The sequence below is a fragment of the Hemitrygon akajei genome, chromosome 1, assembly GCF_048418815.1.
Source record: "Hemitrygon akajei chromosome 1, sHemAka1.3, whole genome shotgun sequence".
Taxonomy (NCBI): Eukaryota; Metazoa; Chordata; class Chondrichthyes; order Myliobatiformes; family Dasyatidae; genus Hemitrygon; species Hemitrygon akajei.
Genome location: NC_133124.1, coordinates 182,964,133 through 182,986,914, shown reverse-complemented (window position 1 = coordinate 182,986,914; position 22,782 = coordinate 182,964,133).

Here is a 22,782-nt window from a genome sequence, read left to right as displayed (position 1 = left end):
TGTCCCACTATCCCCACAGCCCTGCATCAGTCCCCAGACTAATCCCACTGTCCCATTCACCACACAGACCTGTATCAATCCCCAAACTAATCCCACTGTCCCACTCTCTCCGCACAGCCCTGTATCGATCCCCAAATTAATCCCACTGTCCCACTCTCCCCACAGCCCCGTATCAATCCCCAAACTAATCCCATTGTCCCAATCTCTCCCCAGAGCCCTGTATCAATCCACAAACTAATACCACTGTCCCACTCTCCCCACAGCCCCGTATCAATCCCCAGACTATACCCATTGTCCCACTCTCTCCCCACAGCCCTGTATCAATCCCCAAACTTATCCCACTGTCCCACTCTCCCCACAGCCCCGTATCAATCCCCAAACTAATCCCATTGCCCTACTCTCTCCCCACAGCCCTGTAACAGTCCCCAAACTAATCCCACTGTCACACTCTACCCACAGCCCTGTATCAATCCCCAAACTAATCCCACTGTCCCACTCTCCTCACAGCCCTGTATCAGTTCCCAGACTAATCCCACTGTCCTACTCTCCTCACAGCCCTGTATCAGTACCCAAACTAATCCCACTGTCCTACTCTCTCCACTGCCCTGTATCAGTCCTCAAACTGATCCCACTGGCCCACTCTCCGCACAGCCGTGTCTCAGTCCCCAGACTAATCCCACTGTCCCACACTCTCCAAAGCCCTGTATCAATCCCCAAACTAATCCCACTGGCCCACTCTCCGCACAGCCCTGTCTCAGTCCCCAGACTAATCCCACTGTCCCACACTCTCCAAAGCCCTGTATCAATCCCCAAACTAATCCCACTGTCCCCCTCTCCCCACAGCCCCGTATCAAGCCCCAAACTAATCCCACTGTCCCTCTCTCCCCACAGCCCTGTATCAGTCCCCAGACTAATCCCACTGTCCCATTCTCCCCAGAGACCTGTGTCGTTCACCAAACTAATCTCACTGTCCCACTCTCCCCACAGCCCTGTATAAATCCCCAAACTGTTCCCACTGTTCCACTCTCCCCACAGCCCTGTATCCATCCTCAAACTAATCCCAATGTCCTACTCTCCTCACAGCCCTGTATCAATACCCAAACTAATCCCACTATCCTTCTCTCTCCACAGCCCTGTATCAGTCCCCAAACTAATCCCACTGTCCCACTCTCCCCACAGCCCTGTATCAGTCCCCAAACTAATTCCACTGTCCCACTCTCCCCACAGCCCCGTATCAATCCCCAGACTAATCCCATTGTCCCAATCTCTCCCCAGAGCCCTGTATCAATCCACAAACTAATACCACTGTCCCACTCTCCCCACAGCCCCGTATCAATTCCCAGACTATACCCATTGTCCCACTCTCTCCCCACAGCCCTGTATCAATCCCCAAACTTATCCCACTGTCCCACTCTCCCCACAGCCCCGTATCAATCCCCAAACTAATCCCATTGCCCTACTCTCTCCCCACAGCCCTGTAACTGTCCCCAAACTAATCCCACTGTCACACTCTCCCCACAGCCCTGTATCAATCCCCAAACTAATCCCACTGTCCAACTCTCCTCACAGCCCTGTATCAGTTCCCAGACTAATCCCACTGTCCTACTCTCCTCACAGCCCTGTATCAGTACCCAAACTAATCCCACTGTCCTACTCTCTCCACAGCCCTGTATCAGTCCTCAAACTGATCCCACTGGCCCACTCTCCCCACAGCCCTGTCTCAGTCCCCAGACTAATCCCACTGTCCCACTCTCTCCAAAGCCCTGTATCAATCCCCAAACTAATCCCACAGTCCCACTGTCCCCACAGCCGTATCAATCCCCAAACTATACCCATTGTCCCACTCTCTCCCCACAGCCCTGTATCAATCCCCAAACTAATCCCATTGTCCCACTCTCCCCACAGCCCAGTATCAGTACTCAAACAAATCCCACTGTCCTACTCTCTCCACAGCCCTGTATCAGTCCTCAAACTGATCCCACTGGCCCACTCTCCGCACAGCCCTGTCTCAGTCCCCAGACTAATCCCACTGTCCCACACTCTACAAAGCCCTGTATCAATCCCCAAACAAATCCCACTGTCCCCCTCTCCCCACAGCCCCGTATCAAGCCCCAAACTAATCCCACTGTCCCTCTCTCCCCACAGCCCTGTATCAGTCCCCAGACTAATCCCACTGTCCCATTCTCCCCAGAGACCTGTGTCGGTCACCAAACTAATCTCACTGTCCCACTCTCCCCACAGCCCTGTATAAATCCCCAAACTGTTCCCACTGTTCCACTCTCCCCACAGCCCTGTATCCATCCTCAAACTAATCCCAATGTCCTACTCTCCTCACAGCCGTGTATGAATACCCAAACTAATCCCACTGTCCTTCTCTCTCCACAGCCCTGTATCAGTCCCCAAACTAATCCCACTGTCCCACTCTCCCCACAGCCCTGTATCAGTCCCCAAACTAATCCCACTGTCCCACTCTCCCCACAGCCCTGTATCCATCCCCAAACTAATCCCAATGTCCTACTCTCCTCACAGCCCTGTATCAATCCCCAAACTAATCCCACTGTCCCACACTCCACACAGCCCTGTATCTGTCCCCAAACTAATCCCACTGTCCCTCTCTCCCCACAGCCCTGTATCAATCCCCAAACTAATCCCACTGTCCCACTCTACCCACAGCCCTGTATCAATCCCCAAACTAATCCCACTGTCCCACTCTCTCCGCACAGCCCTGTATCAATCCCCAAACTAATCCCACAGTCCCACTGTCCCCACAGCCGTATCAATCCCCAAACTATACCCATTGTCCCACTCTCTCCCCACAGCCCTGTATCAATCCCCAAACTAATCCCACTGTCCCACTCTCCCCACAGCCCCGTATCAGTACTCAAACAAATCCCACTGTCCTACTCTCTCCACAGCCCTCTATCAGTCCTCAAACTGATCCCACTGGCCCACTCTACGCACAGCCCTGTCTCAGTCCCCAGACTAATCCCACTGTCCCACACTCTCCAAAGCCCTGTATCAATCCCCAAACTAATCCCACTGTCCCCCTCTCCCCACAGCCCCGTATCAAGCCCCAAACTAATCCCACTGTCCCTCTCTCCCCACAGCCCTGTATCAGTCCCCAGACTAATCCCACTGTCCCATTCTCCCCAGAGACCTGTGTCGGTCACCAAACTAATCTCACTGTCCCACTCTCCCCACAGCCCTGTATCCATCCTCAAACTAATCCCAATGTCCTACTCTCCTCACAGCCCTGTATCAATACCCAAACTAATCCCACTGTCCTTCTCTCTCCACAGCCCTGTATCAGTCCCCAAACTAATCCCACTGTCCCACTCTCCCCACAGCCCTGTATCAGTCCCCAAACTAATCCCACTGTCCCACTCTCCCCACAGCCCTGTATCCATCCCCAAACTAATCCCAATGTCCTACTCTCCTCACAGCCCTGTATCAATCCCCAAACTAATCCCACTGTCCCACACTCCACACAGCCCTGTATCTGTCCCCAGACTAATACCACTGTCCCACGCTCTCCCCAGAGCCCTGTATCAGTCCCCAAACTAATCCCACAATCCCACTCTCCCCACAGCCCTGCATCAGTCATCAAACTAATCCCAATGTCCCATTCTCTCCCCACAGCCCTGCATCAATCCCCGAACTAATCCCATTGTCCCACTCTCCCGACAGTCCTGTATCAGTCACCAAACTAATCCCACTATCCCACTCTCTCCGCACAGCCCTGTATCAATCCCCAAACTAATACCACTGTCCCACTCTCTCCCCACAGCCCTGTATCAATCCCCACACTAATCCCACTGTCCCCCTCTCCCCACAGCCCCGTATCAGTCCCCAGACTAATCCCACTGTCCCACACTCTCCAAAGACCAGTATCAATCCCCAATCTAATCCCACTGACCCACTATCCCCACAGCCCTGCATCAGTCCCCAGACTAATCCCACTGTCCCATTCACCACACAGACCTGTATCAATCCCCAAACTAATCCCACTGTCCCACTCTCTCCGCACAGCCCTGTATCGATCCCCAAATTAATCCCACTGTCCCACTCTCCCCACAGCCCCGTATCAATCCCCAAACTAATCCCATTGTCCCAATCTCTCCCCAGAGCCCTGTATCAATCCACAAACTAATACCACTGTCCCACTCTCCCCACAGCCCCGTATCAATCCCCAGACTATACCCATTGTCCCACTCTCTCCCCACAGCCCTGTATCAATCCCCAAACTTATCCCACTGTCCCACTCTCCCCACAGCCCCGTATCAATCCCCAAACTAATCCCATTGCCCTACTCACTCCCCACAGCCCTGTATCAGTACCCAAACTAATCCCACTGTCCCCCTCTCCCCACAGCCCCGTATCAAGCCCCAAACTAATCCCACTGTCCCTCTCTCCCCACAGCCCTGTATCAGTCCCCAGACTAATCCCACTGTCCCATTCTCCCCAGAGACCTGTGTCGGTCACCAAACTAATCTCACTGTCCCACTCTCCCCACAGCCCTGTATAAATCCCCAAACTGTTCCCACTGTTCCACTCTCCCCACAGCCCTGTATCCATCCTCAAACTAATCCCAATGTCCTACTCTCCTCACAGCCGTGTATGAATACCCAAACTAATCCCACTGTCCTTCTCTCTCCACAGCCCTGTATCAGTCCCCAAACTAATCCCACTGTCCCACTCTCCCCACAGCCCTGTATCAGTCCCCAAACTAATCCCACTGTCCCACTCTCCCCACAGCCCTGTATCCATCCCCAAACTAATCCCAATGTCCTACTCTCCTCACAGCCCTGTATCAATCCCCAAACTAATCCCACTGTCCCACACTCCACACAGCCCTGTATCTGTCCCCAAACTAATCCCACTGTCCCTCTCTCCCCACAGCCCTGTATCAATCCCCAAACTAATCCCACTGTCCCACTCTCCCCACAGCCCTGTATCAATCCCCAAACTAATCCCACTGTCCCACTCTCTCCGCACAGCCCTGTATCAATCCCCAAACTAATCCCACAGTCCCACTGTCCCCACAGCCGTATCAATCCCCAAACTATACCCATTGTCCCACTCTCTCCCCACAGCCCTGTATCAATCCCCAAACTAATCCCACTGTCCCACTCTCCCCACAGCCCCGTATCAGTACTCAAACAAATCCCACTGTCCTACTCTCTCCACAGCCCTCTATCAGTCCTCAAACTGATCCCACTGGCCCACTCTACGCACAGCCCTGTCTCAGTCCCCAGACTAATCCCACTGTCCCACACTCTCCAAAGCCCTGTATCAATCCCCAAACTAATCCCACTGTCCCCCTCTCCCCACAGCCCCGTATCAAGCCCCAAACTAATCCCACTGTCCCTCTCTCCCCACAGCCCTGTATCAGTCCCCAGACTAATCCCACTGTCCCATTCTCCCCAGAGACCTGTGTCGGTCACCAAACTAATCTCACTGTCCCACTCTCCCCACAGCCCTGTATAAATCCCCAAACTGTTCCCACTGTTCCACTCTCCCCACAGCCCTGTATCCATCCTCAAACTAATCCCAATGTCCTACTCTCCTCACAGCCCTGTATCAATACCCAAACTAATCCCACTGTCCTTCTCTCTCCACAGCCCTGTATCAGTCCCCAAACTAATCCCACTGTCCCACTCTCCCCACAGCCCTGCATCAGTCCCCAAACTAATCCCACTGTCCCACTCTCCCCACAGCCCTGTATCCATCCCCAAACTAATCCCAATGTCCTACTCTCCTCACAGCCCTGTATCAATCCCCAAACTAATCCCACTGTCCCACACTCCACACAGCCCTGTATCTGTCCCCAGACTAATACCACTGTCCCACGCTCTCCCCAGAGCCCTGTATCAGTCCCCAAACTAATCCCACAATCCCACTCTCCCCACAGCCCTGCATCAGTCATCAAACTAATCCCAATGTCCCATTCTCTCCCCACAGCCCTGTATCAATCCCCGAACTAATCCCATTGTCCCACTCTCCCGACAGTCCTGTATCAGTCACCAAACTAATCCCACTATCCCACTCTCTCCGCACAGCCCTGTATCAATCCCCAAACTAATACCACTGTCCCACTCTCTCCCCACAGCCCTGTATCAATCCCCACACTAATCCCACTGTCCCCCTCTCCCCACAGCCCCATATCAGTCCCCAGACTAATCCCACTGTCCCACACTCTCCAAAGACCAGTATCAATCCCCAATCTAATCCCACTGTCCCACTATCCCCACAGCCCTGCATCAGTCCCCAGACTAATCCCACTGTCCCATTCACCACACAGACCTGTATCAATCCCCAAACTAATCCCACTGTCCCACTCTCTCCGCACAGCCCTGTATCGATCCCCAAATTAATCCCACTGTCCCACTCTCCCCACAGCCCCGTATCAATCCCCAAACTAATCCCATTGTCCCAATCTCTCCCCAGAGCCCTGTATCAATCCACAAACTAATACCACTGTCCCACTCTCCCCACAGCCCCGTATCAATCCCCAGACTATACCCATTGTCCCACTCTCTCCCCACAGCCCTGTATCAATCCCCAAACTTATCCCACTGTCCCACTCTCCCCACAGCCCCGTATCAATCCCCAAACTAATCCCATTGCCCTACTCTCTCCCCACAGCCCTGTAACAGTCCCCAAACTAATCCCACTGTCACACTCTACCCACAGCCCTGTATCAATCCCCAAACTAATCCCACTGTCCCACTCTCCTCACAGCCCTGTATCAGTTCCCAGACTAATCCCACTGTCCTACTCTCCTCACAGCCCTGTATCAGTACCCAAACTAATCCCACTGTCCTACTCTCTCCACTGCCCTGTATCAGTCCTCAAACTGATCCCACTGGCCCACTCTCCGCACAGCCGTGTCTCAGTCCCCAGACTAATCCCACTGTCCCACACTCTCCAAAGACCTGTATCAATCCCCAAACTAATCCCACTGGCCCACTCTCCGCACAGCCCTGTCTCAGTCCCCAGACTAATCCCACTGTCCCACACTCTCCAAAGCCCTGTATCAATCCCCAAACTAATCCCACTGTCCCCCTCTCCCCACAGCCCCGTATCAAGCCCCAAACTAATCCCACTGTCCCTCTCTCCCCACAGCCCTGTATCAGTCCCCAGACTAATCCCACTGTCCCATTCTCCCCAGAGACCTGTGTCGTTCACCAAACTAATCTCACTGTCCCACTCTCCCCACAGCCCTGTATAAATCCCCAAACTGTTCCCACTGTTCCACTCTCCCCACAGCCCTGTATCCATCCTCAAACTAATCCCAATGTCCTACTCTCCTCACAGCCCTGTATCAGTCCCCAAACTAATCCCACTGTCCCACTCTCCCCACAGCCATGTATCAGTCCCCAAACTAATCCCACTGTCCCACTCTCCCCACAGCCCCGTATCAATCCCCAGACTAATCCCATTGTCCCAATCTCTCCCCAGAGCCCTGTATCAATCCACAAACTAATACCACTGTCCCACTCTCCCCACAGCCCCGTATCAATCCCCAGACTATACCCATTGTCCCACTCTCTCCCCACAGCCCTGTATCAATCCCCAAACTTATCCCACTGTCCCACTCTCCCCACAGCCCCGTATCAATCCCCAAACTAATCCCATTGCCCTACTCTCTCCCCACAGCCCTGTAACTATCCCCAAACTAATCCCACTGTCACACTCTCCCCACAGCCCTGTATCAATCCCCAAACTAATCCCACTGTCCAACTCTCCTCACAGCCCTGTATCAGTTCCCAGACTAATCCCACTGTCCTACTCTCCTCACAGCCCTGTATCAGTACCCAAACTAATCCCACTGTCCTACTCTCTCCACAGCCCTGTATCAGTCCTCAAACTGATCCCACTGGCCCACTCTCCCCACAGCCCTGTCTCAGTCCCCAGACTAATCCCACTGTCCCACTCTCTCCAAAGCCCTGTATCAATCCCCAAACTAATCCCACAGTCCCACTGTCCCCACAGCCGTATCAATCCCCAAACTATACCCATTGTCCCACTCTCTCCCCACAGCCCTGTATCAATCCCCAAACTAATCCCATTGTCCCACTCTCCCCACAGCCCAGTATCAGTACTCAAACAAATCCCACTGTCCTACTCTCTCCACAGCCCTGTATCAGTCCTCAAACTGATCCCACTGGCCCACTCTCCGCACAGCCCTGTCTCAGTCCCCAGACTAATCCCACTGTCCCACACTCTACAAAGCCCTGTATCAATCCCCAAACTAATCCCACTGTCCCCCTCTCCCCACAGCCCCGTATCAAGCCCCAAACTAATCCCACTGTCCCTCTCTCCCCACAGCCCTGTATCAGTCCCCAGACTAATCCCACTGTCCCATTCTCCCCAGAGACCTGTGTCGGTCACCAAACTAATCTCACTGTCCCACTCTCCCCACAGCCCTGTATAAATCCCCAAACTGTTCCCACTGTTCCACTCTCCCCACAGCCCTGTATCCATCCTCAAACTAATCCCAATGTCCTACTCTCCTCACAGCCGTGTATCAATACCCAAACTAATCCCACTGTCCTTCTCTCTCCACAGCCCTGTATCAGTCCCCAAACTAATCCCACTGTCCCACTCTCCCCACAGCCCTGTATCAGTCCCCAAACTAATCCCACTGTCCCACTCTCCCCACAGCCCTGTATCCATCCCCAAACTAATCCCAATGTCCTACTCTCCTCACAGCCCTGTATCAATCCCCAAACTAATCCCACTGTCCCACACTCCACACAGCCCGGTATCTGTCCCCAAACTAATCCCACTGTCCCTCTCTCCCCACAGCCCTGTATCAGTCCCCAGACTAATCCCACTGTCCCATTCTCCCCAGAGACCTGTGTCGGTCACCAAACTAATCTCACTGTCCCACTCTCCCCACAGCCCTGTATAAATCCCCAAACTGTTCCCACTGTTCCACTCTCCCCACAGCCCTGTATCCATCCTCAAACTAATCCCAATGTCCTACTCTCCTCACAGCCGTGTATCAATACCCAAACTAATCCCACTGTCCTTCTCTCTCCACAGCCCTGTATCAGTCCCCAGACTAATCCCACTGTCCCACACTCTCCAAAGACCAGTATCAATCCCCAATCTAATCCCACTGTCCCACTATCCCCACAGCCCTGCATCAGTCCCCAGACTAATCCCACTGTCCCATTCACCACACAGACCTGTATCAATCCCCAAACTAATCCCACTGTCCCACTCTCTCCGCACAGCCCTGTATCGATCCCCAAATTAATCCCACTGTCCCACTCTCCCCACAGCCCCGTATCAATCCCCAAACTAATCCCATTGTCCCAATCTCTCCCCAGAGCCCTGTATCAATCCACAAACTAATACCACTGTCCCACTCTCCCCACAGCCCCGTATCAATCCCCAGACTATACCCATTGTCCCACTCTCTCCCCACAGCCCTGTATCAATCCCCAAACTTATCCCACTGTCCCACTCTCCCCACAGCCCCGTATCAATCCCCAAACTAATCCCATTGCCCTACTCTCTCCCCACAGCCCTGTAACAGTCCCCAAACTAATCCCACTGTCACACTCTACCCACAGCCCTGTATCAATCCCCAAACTAATCCCACTGTCCCACTCTCCTCACAGCCCTGTATCAGTTCCCAGACTAATCCCACTGTCCTACTCTCCTCACAGCCCTGTATCAGTACCCAAACTAATCCCACTGTCCTACTCTCTCCACTGCCCTGTATCAGTCCTCAAACTGATCCCACTGGCCCACTCTCCGCACAGCCGTGTCTCAGTCCCCAGACTAATCCCACTGTCCCACACTCTCCAAAGACCTGTATCAATCCCCAAACTAATCCCACTGGCCCACTCTCCGCACAGCCCTGTCTCAGTCCCCAGACTAATCCCACTGTCCCACACTCTCCAAAGCCCTGTATCAATCCCCAAACTAATCCCACTGTCCCCCTCTCCCCACAGCCCCGTATCAATCCCCAAACTAATCCCATTGTCCCACTCTCCCCACAGCCCAGTATCAGTACTCAAACAAATCCCACTGTCCTACTCTCTCCACAGCCCTGTATCAGTCCTCAAACTGATCCCACTGGCCCACTCTCCGCACAGCCCTGTCTCAGTCCCCAGACTAATCCCACTGTCCCACACTCTACAAAGCCCTGTATCAATCCCCAAACTAATCCCACTGTCCCCCTCTCCCCACAGCCCCGTATCAAGCCCCAAACTAATCCCACTGTCCCTCTCTCCCCACAGCCCTGTATCAGTCCCCAGACTAATCCCACTGTCCCATTCTCCCCAGAGACCTGTGTCGGTCACCAAACTAATCTCACTGTCCCACTCTCCCCACAGCCCTGTATAAATCCCCAAACTGTTCCCACTGTTCCACTCTCCCCACAGCCCTGTATCCATCCTCAAACTAATCCCAATGTCCTACTCTCCTCACAGCCGTGTATCAATACCCAAACTAATCCCACTGTCCTTCTCTCTCCACAGCCCTGTATCAGTCCCCAAACTAATCCCACTGTCCCACTCTCCCCACAGCCCTGTATCAGTCCCCAAACTAATCCCACTGTCCCACTCTCCCCACAGCCCTGTATCCATCCCCAAACTAATCCCAATGTCCTACTCTCCTCACAGCCCTGTATCAATCCCCAAACTAATCCCACTGTCCCACACTCCACACAGCCCGGTATCTGTCCCCAAACTAATCCCACTGTCCCTCTCTCCCCACAGCCCTGTATCAGTCCCCAGACTAATCCCACTGTCCCATTCTCCCCAGAGACCTGTGTCGGTCACCAAACTAATCTCACTGTCCCACTCTCCCCACAGCCCTGTATAAATCCCCAAACTGTTCCCACTGTTCCACTCTCCCCACAGCCCTGTATCCATCCTCAAACTAATCCCAATGTCCTACTCTCCTCACAGCCGTGTATCAATACCCAAACTAATCCCACTGTCCTTCTCTCTCCACAGCCCTGTATCAGTCCCCAGACTAATCCCACTGTCCCACACTCTCCAAAGACCAGTATCAATCCCCAATCTAATCCCACTGTCCCACTATCCCCACAGCCCTGCATCAGTCCCCAGACTAATCCCACTGTCCCATTCACCACACAGACCTGTATCAATCCCCAAACTAATCCCACTGTCCCACTCTCTCCGCACAGCCCTGTATCGATCCCCAAATTAATCCCACTGTCCCACTCTCCCCACAGCCCCGTATCAATCCCCAAACTAATCCCATTGTCCCAATCTCTCCCCAGAGCCCTGTATCAATCCACAAACTAATACCACTGTCCCACTCTCCCCACAGCCCCATATCAATCCCCAGACTATACCCATTGTCCCACTCTCTCCCCACAGCCCTGTATCAATCCCCAAACTTATCCCACTGTCCCACTCTCCCCACAGCCCCGTATCAATCCCCAAACTAATCCCATTGCCCTACTCTCTCCCCACAGCCCTGTAACAGTCCCCAAACTAATCCCACTGTCACACTCTACCCACAGCCCTGTATCAATCCCCAAACTAATCCCACTGTCCCACTCTCCTCACAGCCCTGTATCAGTTCCCAGACTAATCCCACTGTCCTACTCTCCTCACAGCCCTGTATCAGTACCCAAACTAATCCCACTGTCCTACTCTCTCCACTGCCCTGTATCAGTCCTCAAACTGATCCCACTGGCCCACTCTCCGCACAGCCGTGTCTCAGTCCCCAGACTAATCCCACTGTCCCACACTCTCCAAAGACCTGTATCAATCCCCAAACTAATCCCACTGGCCCACTCTCCGCACAGCCCTGTCTCAGTCCCCAGACTAATCCCACTGTCCCACACTCTCCAAAGCCCTGTATCAATCCCCAAACTAATCCCACTGTCCCCCTCTCCCCACAGCCCCGTATCAAGCCCCAAACTAATCCCACTGTCCCTCTCTCCCCACAGCCCTGTATCAGTCCCCAGACTAATCCCACTGTCCCATTCTCCCCAGAGACCTGTGTCGTTCACCAAACTAATCTCACTGTCCCACTCTCCCCACAGCCCTGTATAAATCCCCAAACTGTTCCCACTGTTCCACTCTCCCCACAGCCCTGTATCCATCCTCAAACTAATCCCAATGTCCTACTCTCCTCACAGCCCTGTATCAATACCCAAACTAATCCCACTATCCTTCTCTCTCCACAGCCCTGTATCAGTCCCCAAACTAATCCCACTGTCCCACTCTCCCCACAGCCATGTATCAGTCCCCAAACTAATCCCACTGTCCCACTCTCCCCACAGCCCCGTATCAATCCCCAGACTAATCCCATTGTCCCAATCTCTCCCCAGAGCCCTGTATCAATCCACAAACTAATACCACTGTCCCACTCTCCCCACAGCCCCGTATCAATCCCCAGACTATACCCATTGTCCCACTCTCTCCCCACAGCCCTGTATCAATCCCCAAACTTATCCCACTGTCCCACTCTCCCCACAGCCCCGTATCAATCCCCAAACTAATCCCATTGCCCTACTCTCTCCCCACAGCCCTGTAACTGTCCCCAAACTAATCCCACTGTCACACTCTCCCCACAGCCCTGTATCAATCCCCAAACTAATCCCACTGTCCAACTCTCCTCACAGCCCTGTATCAGTTCCCAGACTAATCCCACTGTCCTACTCTCCTCACAGCCCTGTATCAGTACCCAAACTAATCCCACTGTCCTACTCTCTCCACAGCCCTGTATCAGTCCTCAAACTGATCCCACTGGCCCACTCTCCCCACAGCCCTGTCTCAGTCCCCAGACTAATCCCACTGTCCCACTCTCTCCAAAGCCCTGTATCAATCCCCAAACTAATCCCACAGTCCCACTGTCCCCACAGCCGTATCAATCCCCAAACTATACCCATTGTCCCACTCTCTCCCCACAGCCCTGTATCAATCCCCAAACTAATCCCATTGTCCCACTCTCCCCACAGCCCAGTATCAGTACTCAAACAAATCCCACTGTCCTACTCTCTCCACAGCCCTGTATCAGTCCTCAAACTGATCCCACTGGCCCACTCTCCGCACAGCCCTGTCTCAGTCCCCAGACTAATCCCACTGTCCCACACTCTACAAAGCCCTGTATCAATCCCCAAACTAATCCCACTGTCCCCCTCTCCCCACAGCCCCGTATCAAGCCCCAAACTAATCCCACTGTCCCTCTCTCCCCACAGCCCTGTATCAGTCCCCAGACTAATCCCACTGTCCCATTCTCCCCAGAGACCTGTGTCGGTCACCAAACTAATCTCACTGTCCCACTCTCCCCACAGCCCTGTATAAATCCCCAAACTGTTCCCACTGTTCCACTCTCCCCACAGCCCTGTATCCATCCTCAAACTAATACCAATGTCCTACTCTCCTCACAGCCGTGTATCAATACCCAAACTAATCCCACTGTCCTTCTCTCTCCACAGCCCTGTATCAGTCCCCAAACTAATCCCACTGTCCCACTCTCCCCACAGCCCTGTATCAGTCCCCAAACTAATCCCACTGTCCCACTCTCCCCACAGCCCTGTATCCATCCCCAAACTAATCCCAATGTCCTACTCTCCTCACAGCCCTGTATCAATCCCCAAACTAATCCCACTGTCCCACACTCCACACAGCCCGGTATCTGTCCCCAAACTAATCCCACTGTCCCTCTCTCCCCACAGCCCTGTATCAGTCCCCAGACTAATCCCACTGTCCCATTCTCCCCAGAGACCTGTGTCGGTCACCAAACTAATCTCACTGTCCCACTCTCCCCACAGCCCTGTATAAATCCCCAAACTGTTCCCACTGTTCCACTCTCCCCACAGCCCTGTATCCATCCTCAAACTAATCCCAATGTCCTACTCTCCTCACAGCCGTGTATCAATACCCAAACTAATCCCACTGTCCTTCTCTCTCCACAGCCCTGTATCAGTCCCTAAACTAATCCCACTGTCCCACTCTCCCCACAGCCCTATATCAGTCCCCAAACTAATCCCACTGTCCCACTCTCCCCACAGCCCTGTATACATCCCCAAACTAATCCCAATGTCCTACTCTCCTCACAGCCCTGTATCAATCCCCAAACTAATCCCACTGTCCCACACTCCACACAGCCCTGTATCTGTCCCCAGACTAATACCACTGTCCCACTCTCTCCCCAGAGCCCTGTATCAATCCCCAAACTTATCCCACTGTCCCACTCTCCCCACAGCCCCGTATCAATCCCCAAACTAATCCCATTGCCCTACTCTCTCCCCACAGCCCTGTAACTGTCCCCAAACTAATCCCACTGTCACACTCTCCCCACAGCCCTGTATCAATCCCCAAACTAATCCCACTGTCCAACTCTCCTCACAGCCCTGTATCAGTTCCCAGACTAATCCCACTGTCCTACTCTCCTCACAGCCCTGTATCAGTACCCAAACTAATCCCACTGTCCTACTCTCTCCACAGCCCTGTATCAGTCCTCAAACTGATCCCACTGGCCCACTCTCCCCACAGCCCTGTCTCAGTCCCCAGACTAATCCCACTGTCCCACTCTCTCCAAAGCCCTGTATCAATCCCCAAACTAATCCCACAGTCCCACTGTCCCCACAGCCGTATCAATCCCCAAACTATACCCATTGTCCCACTCTCTCCCCACAGCCCTGTATCAATCCCCAAACTAATCCCATTGTCCCACTCTCCCCACAGCCCAGTATCAGTACTCAAACAAATCCCACTGTCCTACTCTCTCCACAGCCCTGTATCAGTCCTCAAACTGATCCCACTGGCCCACTCTCCGCACAGCCCTGTCTCAGTCCCCAGACTAATCCCACTGTCCCACACTCTACAAAGCCCTGTATCAATCCCCAAACTAATCCCACTGTCCCCCTCTCCCCACAGCCCCGTATCAAGCCCCAAACTAATCCCACTGTCCCTCTCTCCCCACAGCCCTGTATCAGTCCCCAGACTAATCCCACTGTCCCATTCTCCCCAGAGACCTGTGTCGGTCACCAAACTAATCTCACTGTCCCACTCTCCCCACAGCCCTGTATAAATCCCCAAACTGTTCCCACTGTTCCACTCTCCCCACAGCCCTGTATCCATCCTCAAACTAATCCCAATGTCCTACTCTCCTCACAGCCGTGTATCAATACCCAAACTAATCCCACTGTCCTTCTCTCTCCACAGCCCTGTATCAGTCCCCAAACTAATCCCACTGTCCCACTCTCCCCACAGCCCTGTATCAGTCCCCAAACTAATCCCACTGTCCCACTCTCCCCACAGCCCTGTATCCATCCCCAAACTAATCCCAATGTCCTACTCTCCTCACAGCCCTGTATCAATCCCCAAACTAATCCCACTGTCCCACACTCCACACAGCCCGGTATCTGTCCCCAAACTAATCCCACTGTCCCTCTCTCCCCACAGCCCTGTATCAGTCCCCAGACTAATCCCACTGTCCCATTCTCCCCAGAGACCTGTGTCGGTCACCAAACTAATCTCACTGTCCCACTCTCCCCACAGCCCTGTATAAATCCCCAAACTGTTCCCACTGTTCCACTCTCCCCACAGCCCTGTATCCATCCTCAAACTAATCCCAATGTCCTACTCTCCTCACAGCCGTGTATCAATACCCAAACTAATCCCACTGTCCTTCTCTCTCCACAGCCCTGTATCAGTCCCCAAACTAATCCCACTGTCCCACTCTCCCCACAGCCCTGTATCAGTCCCCAAACTAATCCCACTGTCCCACTCTCCCCACAGCCCTGTATACATCCCCAAACTAATCCCAATGTCCTACTCTCCTCACAGCCCTGTATCAATCCCCAAACTAATCCCACTGTCCCACACTCCACACAGCCCTGTATCTGTCCCCAGACTAATACCACTGTCCCAATCTCTCCCCAGAGCCCTGTATCAGTCCCCAAACTAATCCCACTGTCACACTCTCCCCACAGCCCTGTATCAATCCCCAAACTAATCCCACTGTCCCACTCTCCCCACAGCCCTGTCTCAGTCCCCAGACTAATCCCACTGTCCCACACTCTCCAAAGCCCTGTATCAATCCCCAAACTAATCCCACTGTCCCACTCTCCCCACAGCCCTGTATCAATCCCCAAACTAATCCCACTGTCCCACTCTCTCCGCACAGCCCTGTATCAATCCCCAAACTAATCCCTCAGTCCCACTGTCCCCACAGCCGTATCAATCCCCAAACTTTACCCATTGTCCCACTCTCTCCCCACAGCCCTGTATCAATCCCCAAACTAATCCCACTGTCCCACTCTCCCCACAGCCCCGTATCAGTACTCAAACAAATCCCACTGTCCTACTCTCTCCACAGCCCTCTATCAGTCCTCAAACTGATCCCACTGGCCCACTCTACGCACAGCCCTGTCTCAGTCCCCAGACTAATCCCACTGTCCCACACTCTCCAAAGCCCTGTATCAATCCCCAAACTAATCCCACTGTCCCCCTCTCCCCACAGCCCCGTATCAAGCCCCAAACTAATCCCACTGTCCCTCTCTCCCCACAGCCCTGTATCAGTCCCCAGACTAATCCCACTGTCCCATTCTCCCCAGAGACCTGTGTCGGTCACCAAACTAATCTCACTGTCCCACTCTCCCCACAGCCCTGTATAAATCCCCAAACTGTTCCCACTGTCCCACTCTCCCCACAGCCCTGTATCCATCCTCAAACTAATCCCAATGTCCTACTCTCCTCACAGCCCTGTATCAATACCCAAACTAATCCCACTGTCCTTCTCTCTCCACAGCCCTGTATCAGTCCCCAAACTAATCCCACTGTCCCACTCTCCCCACAGCCCTGTATCAGTCCCCAAACTAATCCCACTGTCCCACTCTCCCCACAGCCCTGTATCCATCCCCAAACTAATCCCAATGTCCTACTCTCCTCACAGCCCTGTATCAATCCCCAAACTAATCCCACTGTCCCACACTCCACACAGCCCTGTATCTGTCCCCAGACTAATACCACTGTCCCACGCTCTCCCCAGAGCCCTGTATCAGTCCCCAAACTAATCCCACAATCCCACTCTCCCCACAGCCCTGCATCAGTCATCAAACTAATCCCAATGTCCCATTCTCTAACCACAGCCCTGTATCAATCCCCGAACTAATCCCATTGTCCCACTCTCCCGACAGTCCTGTATCAGTCACCAAACTAATCCCACTATCCCACTCTCTCCGCACAGCCCTGTATCAGTCCCAAAACTAATACCACTGTCCCACTCTCTCCCCACAGCCCTGTATCAATCCCCACACTAATCCCACTGTCCCCCTCTCCCCACAGCCCCGTATCAGTCCCAAGACTAATCCCACTGTCCCACACTCTCCAAAGACCAGTATCAATCCCCAGACTAATACCACTGTCCCACTCTCTCCCCAGAGCCCTGTATCAGTCCCCAAACTAATCCCACAATCCCACTCTCCCCACAGCCCTGCATCAGTCATCAAACTAATCCCAATGTCCCATTCTCTCCCCACAGCCCTGTATCAATCCCCAAACTAATCCCATTGTCCCACTCTCCCGACAGTCCTGTATCAGTCACCAAACTAATCTCACTATCCCACTCTCTCCGCACAGCCCTGTATCAATCCCCAAACTAATACCACTAACCACTCTCTCCCCACAGCCCTGTATCAATCCCCACACTAATCCCACTGTCCCCCTCTCCCCACAGCCCCGTATCAGTCCCCAGACTAATCCCACTGTCCCACACTCTCCAAAGACCAGTATCAATCCCCAATCTAATCCCACTGTCCCACTATCCCCACAGCCCTGCATCAGTCCCCAGACTAATCCCACTGTCCCATTCACCACACAGACCTGTATCAATCCCCAAACTAATCCCACTGTCCCACTCTCTCCGCACAGCCCTGTATCGATCCCCAAATTAATCCCACTGTCCCACTCTCCCCACAGCCCCGTATCAATCCCCAGACTATACCCATTGTCCCACTCTCTCCCCACAGCCCTGTATCAATCCCCAAACTTATCCCACTGTCCCACTCTCCCCACAGCCCCGTATCAATCCCCAAACTAATCCCATTGCCCTACTCTCTCCCCACAGCCCTGTAACAGTCCCCAAACTAATCCCACTGTCACACTCTACCCACAGCCCTGTATCAATCCCCAAACTAATCCCACTGTCCTACTCTCCTCACAGCCCTGTATCAGTTCCCAGACTAATCCCACTGTCCTACTCTCCTCACAGCCCTGTATCAGTACCCAAACTAATCCCACTGTCCTACTCTCTCCACAGCCCTGTATCAGTCCTCAAACTGATCCCACTGGCCCACTCTCCGCACAGCCGTGTCTCAGTCCCCAGACTAATCCCACTGTCCCACACTCTCCAAAGCCCTGTATCAATCCCCAAACTAATCCCACTGGCCCACTCTCCCCACAGCCCTGTCTCAGTCCCCAGACTAATCCCACTGTCCCACACTCTCCAAAGCCCTGTATCAATCCCCAAACTAATCCCACTGTCCCACTCTCCCCACAGCCCTGTATCAATCCCCAAACTATACCCATTGTCCCACTCTCTCCCCACAGCCCTGTATCAATGCCCAAACTAATCCCACTGTCCCACTCTCCCCACAGCCCCGTATCAGTACTCAAACAAATCCCACTGTCCTACTCTCTCCACAGCCCTGTATCAGTCCTCAAACTGATCCCACTGGCCCACTCTCCGCACAGCCCTGTCTCAGTCCCCAGACTAATCCCACTGTCCCACACTCTCCAAAGCCCTGTATCAATCCCCAAACTAATCCCACTGTCCCCCTCTCCCCACAGCCCCGTATCAAGCCCCAAACTAATCCCACTGTCCCTCTCTCCCCACAGCCCTGTATCAGTCCCCAGACTAATCCCACTGTCCCATTCTCCCCAGAGACCTGTGTCGGTCACCAAACTAATCTCACTGTCCCACTCTCCCCACAGCCCTGTATAAATCCCCAAACTGTTCCCACTGTTCCACTCTCCCCACAGCCCTGTATCCATCCTCAAACTAATCCCAATGTCCTACTCTCCTCACAGCCCTGTATCAATACCCAAACTAATCCCACTATCCTTCTCTCTCCACAGCCCTGTATCAGTCCCCAAACTAATCCCACTGTCCCACTCTCCCCACAGCCCTGTATCAGTCCCCAAACTAATCCCACTGTCCCACTCTCCCCACAGCCCCGTATCAATCCCCAAACTAATCCCATTGGCCCAATCTCTCCCCAGAGCCCTGTATCAATCCACAAACTAATACCACTGTCCCACTCTCCCCACAGCCCCGTATCAATCCCCAGACTATACCCATTGTCCCACTCTCTCCCCACAGCCCTGTATCAATCCCCAAACTTATCCCACTGTCCCACTCTCCCCACAGCCCTGTAACAGTCCCCAAACTAATCCCACTGTCACACTCTCCCCACAGCCCTGTATCAATCCCCAAACTAATCCCACTGTCCAACTCTCCTCACAGCCCTGTAACAGTACCCAAACTAATCCCACTGTCCTACTCTCTCCACAGCCCGGTATCAGTCAACAAAATGATCCCACTGGCCCACTCTCCCCACAGCCCTGTCTCAGTCCCCAGACTAATCCCACTGTCCCACACTCTCCAAAGCCCTGTATCAATCCCCAAACTAATCCCACTGTCCCACTCTCCCCACAGCCCTGTATCAATCCCCAAACTAATCCCACTGTCCCACTCTCTCCGCACAGCCCTGTATCAATCCCCAAACTAATCCCACAGTCCCACTGTCCCCACAGCCGTATCAATCCCCAAACTATACCCATTGTCCCACTCTCTCCCCACAGCCCTGTATCAATCCCCAAACTAATCCCACTGGCCCACTCTCCGCACAGCCCTGTCTCAGTCCCCAGACTAATCCCACTGTCCCACACTCTACAAAGCCCTGTATCAATCCCCAAACTAATCCCACTGTCCCCCTCTCCCCACAGCCCCGTATCAAGCCCCAAAATAATCCCACTGTCCCTCTCTCCCCACAGCCCTGTATCAGTCCCCAGACTTATCCCACTGTCCCATTCTCCCCAGAGACCTGTGTCGGTCACCAAACTAATCTCACTGTCCCACTCTCCCCACAGCCCTGTATCAATCCCCAAACTGTTCCCACTGTCCCACTCTCCCCACAGCCCTGTATCCATCCTCAAACTAATCCCAATGTCCTACTCTCCTCACAGCCCTGTATCAATACCCAAACTAATCCCACTGTCCTTCTCTCTCCACAGCCCTGTATCAGTCCCCAAACTAATCCCACTGTCCCACTCTCCCCACAGCCCTGTATCAGTCCCCAAACTAATCCCACTGTCCCACTCTCCCCACAGCCCTGTATCCATCCCCAAACTAATCCCAATGTCCTACTCTCCTCACAGCCCTGTATCAATCCCCAAACTAATCCCACTGTCCCACACTCCACACAGCCCTGTATCTGTCCCCAGACTAATACCACTGTCCCACTCTCTCCCCAGAGCCCTGTATCAGTCCCCAAACTAATCCCACTGTCACACTCTCCCCACAGCCCTGTATCAATCCCCAAACTAATCCCACTGTCCCACTCTCCTCACAGCCCTGTATAAGTTCCCAGACTAATCCCACTGTCCTACTCTCCTCACAGCCCTGTATCAGTACCCAAACTAATCCCACTGTCCTACTCTCTCCACAGCCCTGTATCAGTCCTCAAACTGATCCCACTTTCCCACTCTCCCCACAGCCCTGTCTCAGTCCCAGACTAATCCCACTGTCCCACACTCTCCAAAGCCCTGTATAAATCCCCAAACTAATCCCACTGGCCCACTCTCCCCACAGCCCTGTCTCAGTCCCCAGAATAATCCCACTGTCCCACACTCTCCAAAACCCTGTATCAATCCCCAAACTAATCCCACTGTCCCACTCTCCCCACAGCCCTGTATCAATCCCCAAACTAATCCCACTGTCCCACTCTCTCCGCACAGCCCTGTATCAATCCCCAAACTAATCCCACAGTCCCACTGTCCCCACAGCCGTATCAATCCCCAAACTTTACCCATTGTCCCACTCTCTCCCCACAGCCCTGTATCAATCCCCAAACTAATCCCACTGTCCCACTCTCCCCACAGCCCCGTATCAGTACTCAAACAAATCCTACTGTCCTACTCTCTCCACAGCCCTGTATCAGTCCTCAAACTGATCCCACTGGCCCACTCTCCGCACAGCCCTGTCTCAGTCCCCAGACTAATCCCACTGTCCCACACTCTCCAAAGCCCTGTATCAATCCCCAAACTAATCCCACTGTCCCCCTCTCCCCACAGCCCCGTATCAAGCCCCAAACTAATCCCACTGTCCCTCTCTCCCCACAGCCCTGTATCAGTCCCCAGACTAATCCCACTGTCCCATTCTCCCCAGAGACCTGTGTCGGTCACCAAACTAATCTCACTGTCCCACTCTCCCCACAGCCCTGTATAAATCCCCAAACTGTTCCCACTGTCCCACTCTCCCCACAGCCCTGTATCCATCCTCAAACTAATCCCAATGTCTTACTCTCCTCACAGCCCTGTATCAATACCCAAACTAATCCCACTGTCCTTCTCTCTCCACAGCCCTGTATCAGTCCCCAAACTCATCCCACTGTCCCACTCTCCCCACAGCCCTGTATCAGTCCCCAAACTAATCCCACTGTCCCACTCTCCCCACAGCCCTGTATCCATCCCCAAACTAAACCCAATGTCCTACACTCCTCACAGCCCTGTATCAATCCCCAAACTAATCCCACTGTCCCACACTCCACACAGCCCTGTATCTGTCCCCAGACTAATACCACTGTCCCACACTCTCCAAAGACCAGTATCAATCCCCAATCTAATCCCACTGTCCCACTCTCCCCACAGCCCTGCATCAGTCCCCAGACTAATCCCACTGTCCCACTCTCCCCACAGCCCCGTATCAATCCCCAAACTAATCCCATTGTCTCAATCTCTCCCCAGAGCCCTGTATCAATCCACAAACTAATACCACTGTCCCACTCTCCCCACAGCCCCGTATCAATCCCCAGACTATACCCATTGTCCCACTCTCTCCCCACAGCCCTGTATCAATCCCCAAACTTATCCCACTTTCCCACTCTCCCCACAGCCCCGTATCAATCCCCAAACTAATCCCATTGCCCTACTCTCTCCCCACAGCCCTGTATCAATCCGCAAACTAATCCCACTCTCCCACTCTCCTCACAGCCCTGTATCAGTTCCCAGACTAATCCCACTGTCCTACTCTCCTCACAGCCCTGTATCAGTACCCAAACTAATCCCACTGTCCTACTCTCTCCACAGCCCTGTATCAGTCCTCAAACTGATCCCACTGGCCCACTCTCCGCACAGCCGTGTCTCAGTCCCCAGACTAATCCCACTGTCCCACACTCTCCAAAGCCCTGTATCAATCCCCAAACTAATCCCACTGGCCCACTCTCCCCACAGCCCTGTCTCAGTCCCCAGACTAATCCCACTGTCCCACACTCTCCAAAGCCCTGTATCAATCCCCAAACTAATCCCACTGTCCCACTCTCCCCACAGCCCTGTATCAATGCCCAAAGTAATCCCAATGTCCCACTCTCCCCACAGCCCCGTATCAGTACTCAAACAAATCCCACTGTCCTACTCTCTCCACAGCCCTGTATCAGTCCTCAAACTGATCCCACTGGCCCACTCTCCGCACAGCCCTGTCTCAGTCCCCAGACTAATCCCACTGTCCCACACTCTCCAAAGCCCTGTATCAATTCCCAAACTAATCCCACTG